This window comes from Delphinus delphis, chromosome 11 (genome assembly GCF_949987515.2).
Source record: "Delphinus delphis chromosome 11, mDelDel1.2, whole genome shotgun sequence".
NCBI lineage: Eukaryota > Metazoa > Chordata > Mammalia > Artiodactyla > Delphinidae > Delphinus > Delphinus delphis.
Genome location: NC_082693.1, coordinates 92,961,850 through 92,969,324, shown reverse-complemented (window position 1 = coordinate 92,969,324; position 7,475 = coordinate 92,961,850). Strand labels below are relative to the sequence as shown.

Sequence of the window (7,475 nt, the reverse complement as noted above, 5' to 3'; positions counted from 1 at the left end):
TGAGAGCGACCTCCCAGGCCGTCTCAGCCGAGGCTCCACCTCCTTCCTGCTTTGGCACCAGGGGTGGGAGGGCCCTGGGGTGGTTGGCTTCCTTAGGCTCCGACCCACCTTCTCCTGGGCCCTCCCTCTTGGCAGAGGTCGGTCTCTGATGCAGCCGGACCCCTCTGTGCAGCAGGACCCGAGGTTATTGCAAAGGGAAAGAGAAAGTAAAGATGCCAGAGAGAGGGGGATGGGACAGACCCTGGCAGAAGACAGCAGGACAAAGGCTTGCTCCCATTGGGGGAGGGGCGGGCTGGAGCCCTCTCCACCCCACCCCTGCACCCAGCCCAAATCTGCACCTGCCTCTACACTCGCCTGTTGAATGAATGGAGACAATGAGAAAGTATGGACCTTGGATCAGGACTCCTTATTTTCTCCCGGCACAGCCAGAAGTGAGGGGACAGATGTGCTTTGAATTCCTACTTCTGTGCTCGGTCCTCGGCAAGAGTCCCTTCAGCCTTCGCGTGGCAGAGAGAGGGCACACTTGCACGAAGGCTCTTTTATAAGGACACTAATCCCCTCATGGGGGTCCCATCCTCATGACCTCATCCAAACCCCATCACCCAAAGGCGCCACCTCCAAATTCCATCACACTGGGGGTTAGGGCTGCAACAGAGTAGAACAAACCTGACTTCGTATTGAATCTATTCCTTTACCTCTAACCCTTGTGCTCTGTTGCCTGTGCTTAGTCATGCTGGCTCTGCACCGTTATACAAGAATGTTGCCTAGAATCTCCCATGGATTCAGGCTCTGGGTCCCACTCTTTAGAGCAGGGGTGGCAAATTATGGCCCCAGGCTAACCACCTGATTTTTTGTAAATAAAATTTTATTGGGACTCAAGAAAGAAAGGGGAAGTCAGGGAGTTCCCTGATGATCTAATGATTAGGGTTCGGTACTTCCATTGCTGTGGCCTGGGTTCAATGCCTGGTCAGGGAACTGAGATTCCCACAAGCCTTGTGGTATGGCCAAAAAAAAAAAAGGGAAGCAGAATCAATCAATAAATGTTACTTCAAACACACACACACATGCACACACACACCACACACACACACAAGAATGTTGCCTAGAGCCTGGAATATAGCTGATAGCCCATTCTCTAGCCTCTGACCTTTAAAGACACACTTTTCCATTCAGATAGAGATAAAAAGTTGCAGAACAGGGGCTTCCCTGGTGGTGCAATGGTTGAGAGTCCGCCTGCCGATGTAGGGGACACGGGTTCGTGCCCCGGTCCGGGAAGATCCCACATGCCGCGGAGCGGCTGGGCCAGTGAGCCATGGCCGCTGAGCCTGCACGTCCGCAAGGGGAGAGGCCACAACAGTGAGAGGAAAAAAAAAAAAGTTGCAGGACAGAAAGTAACAATTATCTTGTTGGAGGTTTATTGGGAACATTGTGACCAGACCTACCTGGACAGCTGCAAGAACAAAAGATTCCTGCAACGACCAGCCACACCCCCTCCCCTTTTATTTATTTATTTAACTTATGCTCAGTATTTAATGGTAATTTAAATGTAAGTGCAATAAAAAGTGAAAGCCTGAAAAAAAAAGAATTCCATTGTGTATATTTACATAATAATGTATGTTATCAATCACTTCAGGAGCAGATTTAAGTTGTAATCACTCACATCCTTGAGCTAGATCCTAATCCTATATCTTTACATCCTAAGTCTTTGAGCACCTACTTCATTGTTTCTCTTTTGTTCTCAATGTCCTGTCTAGGGAATATTTTTTTTTTTTTTTTGGCAGTACGCGGGCCTCTCACTGTTGTGGCCTCTCCCGTTGCGGAGCACAGGCTCCGGATGCTCAGGCTCAGCGGCCATGGCTCACGGGCCCAGCCGCGCCGTGGCATGTGGGATCCTCCCAGACCGGGGCTCAAACCCGTGTCCCCTGCATCGGCAGGCAAACTCTCAACCACTGCGCCACCAGGGAAGCCCTAGGGAATCCTTTGAAACCCATACCCTTAACCACAGTATTAAGATCCTCCAATAAGCAGGGATTAGATGTGTAAGAGAATTTGGAGGGAAACACCTCTAAGGGAACAATGGGGAGGGAGCCAGAGCAAAGGGGAGAGCTGGTGATGGTAAAGGAGCGGGGAAGCAAGGAAGTTTCAATAGAAAGCATGTTGGAGTGCAATGCAGTTAAGAGCATTTTCTCTAGGTCAGTGGGGAAACCTCAAGCCAAAGTTACCTGTCAGAGGAGTTTCGTGTCTCACAGCAACAGGCCTGCCGTACCCCCCATCTCCTCAGTCAGTGGCCGGGAGCAGCCTGGAGGAAATGTGGTGGATTCATAACGCAGCAGTCCGAGCTGTCAGGATTATGCTTGGAGATCTGAGATGCACGTTCTCATGGCTGCCACAAACACCATCTGTGCTGTACAAAAACTTGGTACTATTCATTCGTTGATTCATGACACATCGAGGGCACAAATAAAGTACCATGTGGTGCTTACATCCTAGTAATTGGCCTCAGTTTGAGTGGATCATCACAAATAATTTTTTAGAAATTAGAAACAGAAATAGATTTCCAGACTCTTGAGGAAGATCTTCAAGGTATGGCTTCATTATCTTGTTTGAAATTATTTTTCAGGTTCTAAGGTAAATTCAAAGCTAAATACTAAATGGGGTTTGAGTTCTTCCTCACTGCGTAGACCCAGTCCTGTATTCATATCACTTGATGCAGATAATCTGGGGGAGTTTTACATAATAAATGAAAGTCTAGAACCTGAAACAGTGACTGTCATTTCTAAAAAATGTTTGAGAGCGAGAACACCCCCTCCCCTTTTAGTATAAAAGAAGCCTGAATTCTAACTTGGGTAAGATGGTTCTTCGGGACACTAGTCCACCATCTTCTCGGTCTGCTGGCTTTCCAAATAAAGTCACTATTCTTTGCCCCAACACCTCATCTCTCAATTTATTGGCATGTCCTGTGGCGAGCAGTACAAGTTTGGACTCGGTAACAGGGCTTCAACATACAAATTTGCACACAAATGTTCATTGTGCACAGGTGGCACAGACCTTTAGCCCATAGCAGGCCGTGCCCAACAGGATTCCTTTGGTTGCCTCCTGGACAATGATGATTTATCACTGCTCTCAGTAGCACAGGTGCTGCCTCACACCCAGAGCTGAAACTCTGGTGCATATGCCTTTCCAGAAGTCGTGTTCACTGCTACCTCACGGGAGGCCCGGAATGTGGGTAATTTTAGCTGGGCTGTTGCTGCCCTTAGCAGGATCTAGATCTCCTAGTGGAAATAAAATGACATACTTGGCACTCACTGCCAAGTGGCTTTCTAAAGCTCTTGTGCGAACAGACACCTCCAGGAGAAATAAAAAGTGTTACCATTTCCCATATCTTCACCAATACTGGTATTATGAGACCTCTCAGTTCCCAACCTTCTGGAATGTGAAAAGCTATCTCATTGAGGTTTTATTTTATACTTTCCTGATTTCTAGTGAGGCCAAGTGTCTTTTCTTTCTTTTCTTTTATTTTTTTAAAAATATATTTATTTACTTATTTGGCTGCACTGGGTCTTAGTTGCGGCACATGGGATCTTCGCTGTCGCGTGCAGGATCTTCGCTGTGGCATGCGGGATCTTTTAGTTGCAGCAGGCGGGCTCTTAGTTGTGGCATGCACGTGGGATCTAGTTCCCTGACCAGGGATCAAACCCGGGCCCCCTGCATGGGGAGCTCGGAGTCTTAACCACTGGACCACCAGGGAAGTCCCCCAAGCGTCTTTTCATATTTTTCTGTCCCTTCCATTTTCTTCTTTTATAGAATTGTTGGCTCCATCCTTTGTATATTTTTCTAGTAGGAAGTTTTCTTTCCTTATTGCTTTATAAGAATTTTTTGATATTCTGCGTAGTAATCCTTTGTCAGTTATATACATCTCAAATACTCTCTTCCAATCTGTGATAAGGCTCTTAGTTTAGGAAGTCTTTCCATGTGTAGCTGTTTTAATTTTTAATGTTTTCAAATGTAAACACTTTTCCATGTACATTTTTGATATAACATACATAATTAATTTTTAATTTTGTATATGGAAAGCCAATATAAGAACAACTTAATGAATATCTATCCATGTCCTCCTGTCCTATGTGTAATGATGCAAACTTATTTAATGTGTGTGTGTGTGTTTAGGCTGTCTCTGAATTCTCTCATCTGCTCCATTGTCTAAGCCTGTGCGACTACCATATTGTTCTCCTTATGTCTTTCCAGTACTCTTAATATCTGCTATGGAGATCCATCTTGCCTTCTTACTCCTTGAAATTGTATTGACCCCTTATAGATCCATATGAATTTATGGACAAAACTTTTCATGTTCCATGAAAAATCCCAGTATCAATGGGGAAGGATAGACATATTTGTGGCATTGAATCTTTCCATCCATTAACACGGTATGTACCTCAATTTATACAGGTCTTCTTTGATGTTTTCCATAAGTCTTATACTTTTTCATAAAGATCTTACACATTTTGTCAGGTTTATTTCTAGTAAACTTTTTTGGCGATATTGTAGACTTCATCTACCTTTATACTTTTGTTTGTTGCCAGTATCTGGGAACACGATTAATTTTTCTAAATTGAACTTGGATCTAACCCAACCTTGCTAAGAACTTGCTTACTATTTCTAGTAGTTTCTGTTCTTTTCCAATCCCTGAAGCTCTTATTTCTAATTGTGGTCCTGGGACACTGGCTTGGACCACTGTACGGCACTGAGCAGCCGCAGTCATAAGGGGCATGCTGTGTCCTTCCAGTTTAAAGAAAATTCTTTTTTTTTTTTTGGCTGCTGCCATGCGTCATGTGGGCTCCTTATTTCTCTGACCAGGGATCAAACCCACGCGGCCTGCAGTGGAAGCGCGGAGTCTTAATCACTGGACCACCAGGGAAGTCCCAAGAAAATTCTTCTAAGACAGGGAAATAAAAATTACAAGTCCTGGGCTTCCCTGGTGGCGCAGTGGTTGAGAATCCGCCTGCCGACGCAGGGGACACGGGTTCGTGCCCCGGTCCGGGAGGGTCCCGCATGCCGCGGAGCGGCTGGGCCCGTGAGCCATGGCCGCTGAGCCTGCGCGTCCGGAGCCTGTGCTCCGCAATGGGAGAGGCCACAGCAGTGAGAGGCCCGCGTACCGCAAAAAAAAAAATAAATAAATAAAAAATTACAAGTCCTGTATTCTTTAAGGCTTCCTTGGCTTGAATATTTGTTTGCTAACTGTTTAATTATGATTTTTTGCATCTATGTTTATAAATAAATATGGCTATAATTTTTCCTTCTCATGTTCTTTGTATTCAGTTTTAAAATCAAGATTCTTGTGGACCGCGGAAGTGCCGGCGCTGTGGGAGCTGTCACCGTGGACCATGGCGGCGGCGTAGGCAGTACGGCACCGGCAGTGGAGCCGCCGGGGAGGGTCAATGTAGCACAGTGCCAGCCCTGCCCCTGGATCAACTCCAGGTCACCCACAAGGACCTGAAGACAGGCAAGCTGAGGACTTCACCAGCGCTGACCTGGAAGTGGGTGGACTGTGGTTGACAACAGCTGAGACGCAGCCCGGCCGTCTTCCTTTTATCACAACCACCACCACCACCACCACCACCACCCCGCGGAGAAAGCAGCCCTTATGTAGTCAGAGGAGAAAACTGAGCTCATCTTCTCTTCTTGGTGAACAAACACCCTGAGCAGAAGGCAGACCGGTATCTTGCGTTATACAAACCGCCCCCTAAAGACAACATTCCCACCCTAGTGGAGGAGTACTTGGAACGCACCACCTTCGTAGCCAATGACCTCGACTGGCTCCTGGCCCTGCCTCACGATAAATTCTGGTGCCAGGTTGTCTTCGACGAGACCCTGCAGAAGTGCCTGGACTCCTACCTGCACTGTGTCCCCCGAAAGTTCGACCAGCGGGTGGCCTCAGCCCCTGAGGTCGTTGACATGGAGAAGCACCTCCGCCGAAGTGTTTTTCTCGCCTTCCTTCGCGTGTCCACTCGCAAGGAATCCAAAGATCACTTCATTTCCCCCTCTGCTTTTGGATAAATCCTCTACAACAACTTCCAGTTTGACATCCCAAAGATCCTGGACCTCTGCGTGCTCTTTGGAAAAGGCAACTCCCCGCTGCTGCAGAAGATGATAGGAAACATCTTTATCCAACAGCCAAGTTACTATAATGACCTGGATGAAAGCATGCCCACCATCCTTCAGGTCTCCAGCAATATCCTCCAGCACTGTGGTTTGCAAGGGGACGGGGCCTGCACCACACCCCAGAAGCTTGAGGAGAGGGGCTGGCTGACCCCCAGCGACGTGCCTCTCCTGGAATTAAAGGACATCGTTCTCTACCTTTGTGATACCTGCACCACACTCTGGGCCTTTCCGAATATCTTCCCTTTGGCTTGCCCAACCTTCCAGAAACACGACTTCTGTTACAGGCTAGCTTCCTTTTATGAAATAGCAATTCCCGAACTGGAGTCTGCAATTAAGAAGAGGAGGCTTGATGATAGCGAGCTGCTAGGTGACCTGTGGCAGAGGCTCTCTCATTCCAGGAAGAAGCTACTGGAGATTTTTCACATCCTCCTGAAGCAGATCTGCCTTCTCCCAGTCCTAGAAAGCAGCTGTGACAACGTTCAGGGCTTCACTGAAGAGTTCCTTCAGATCTTCAGCTCCTTGCTGCAGGAGAAGAGGTTTCTCTGAGACTCTGATGCACTCTTCCCTGTGGCCGATGACGTCAGCCTGTTGCAGCAGTCCTCAGCCTTGGATGAGTCTCGGACCGCCTACAACCTCCAGGCAGTCGAGAGTGCATGGGAAGGGGTGGACCGAAGGAAAGCCACCGATGCCAAAGACCCACCGGTGGCTGAGAATCCTAACGGGGTCGTGGAGGCGGCAGAGGCAGTCAGCAGACCGTCATCGCTTCCCCAGGACTCGGAGGAAGAGGAGTGCCTGGGGGCAGCGGCTGCTCCAGGCCCCGCCGCGTGCGGCGTGGAGCTGGACTCACTCATCTCCCAGGTGAAGGACCTGCTGCCAGACCTCGGCGAGGGCTTCATCGTGGCCTGCCTGGAGCACTACAGCTATGACGCGGCACAGGTGATCAACAACATCCTGGAGGGGCGGCTGGCCCCTGCCCTCGGCCAGCTGGACCACGGCCTAGACAGACAGGTGAAGCCAGACCCGGCGCCCCTGCTGACGTCTCGTCACAACATCTCCCAGAATGTTGAGTTGGACGTGTTCAGCAGGGACTCAGTGGACCTGAGCCGGGTACACAAGGGCAGGAGGAAGGCAGCGACAGGCCCTTCACCATCCCTCAGGTGCTGAGAACCAAAGTGCACCATCCCTCAGGTGCGGAGAACCAAAGTGCACCATCCCTCAGGTGCGGAGAACCGAAGTGCACCATCCCTCAGGTGCTGAGAACCAAAGAGGAGGACGAGGACCCCAAGCCCGACCATCTTGTGCAGGACCCTGCAGTG

At 48.9% G+C, this 7,475-nt stretch overlaps 1 pseudogene; it reads left to right on the top strand.

Moving 5' to 3' along the window:
* The first annotated feature begins 5,937 nt into the window (after window positions 1-5,937).
* Window positions 5,938-7,475, top strand: LOC132434087 (activating signal cointegrator 1 complex subunit 2 pseudogene; annotated as a pseudogene).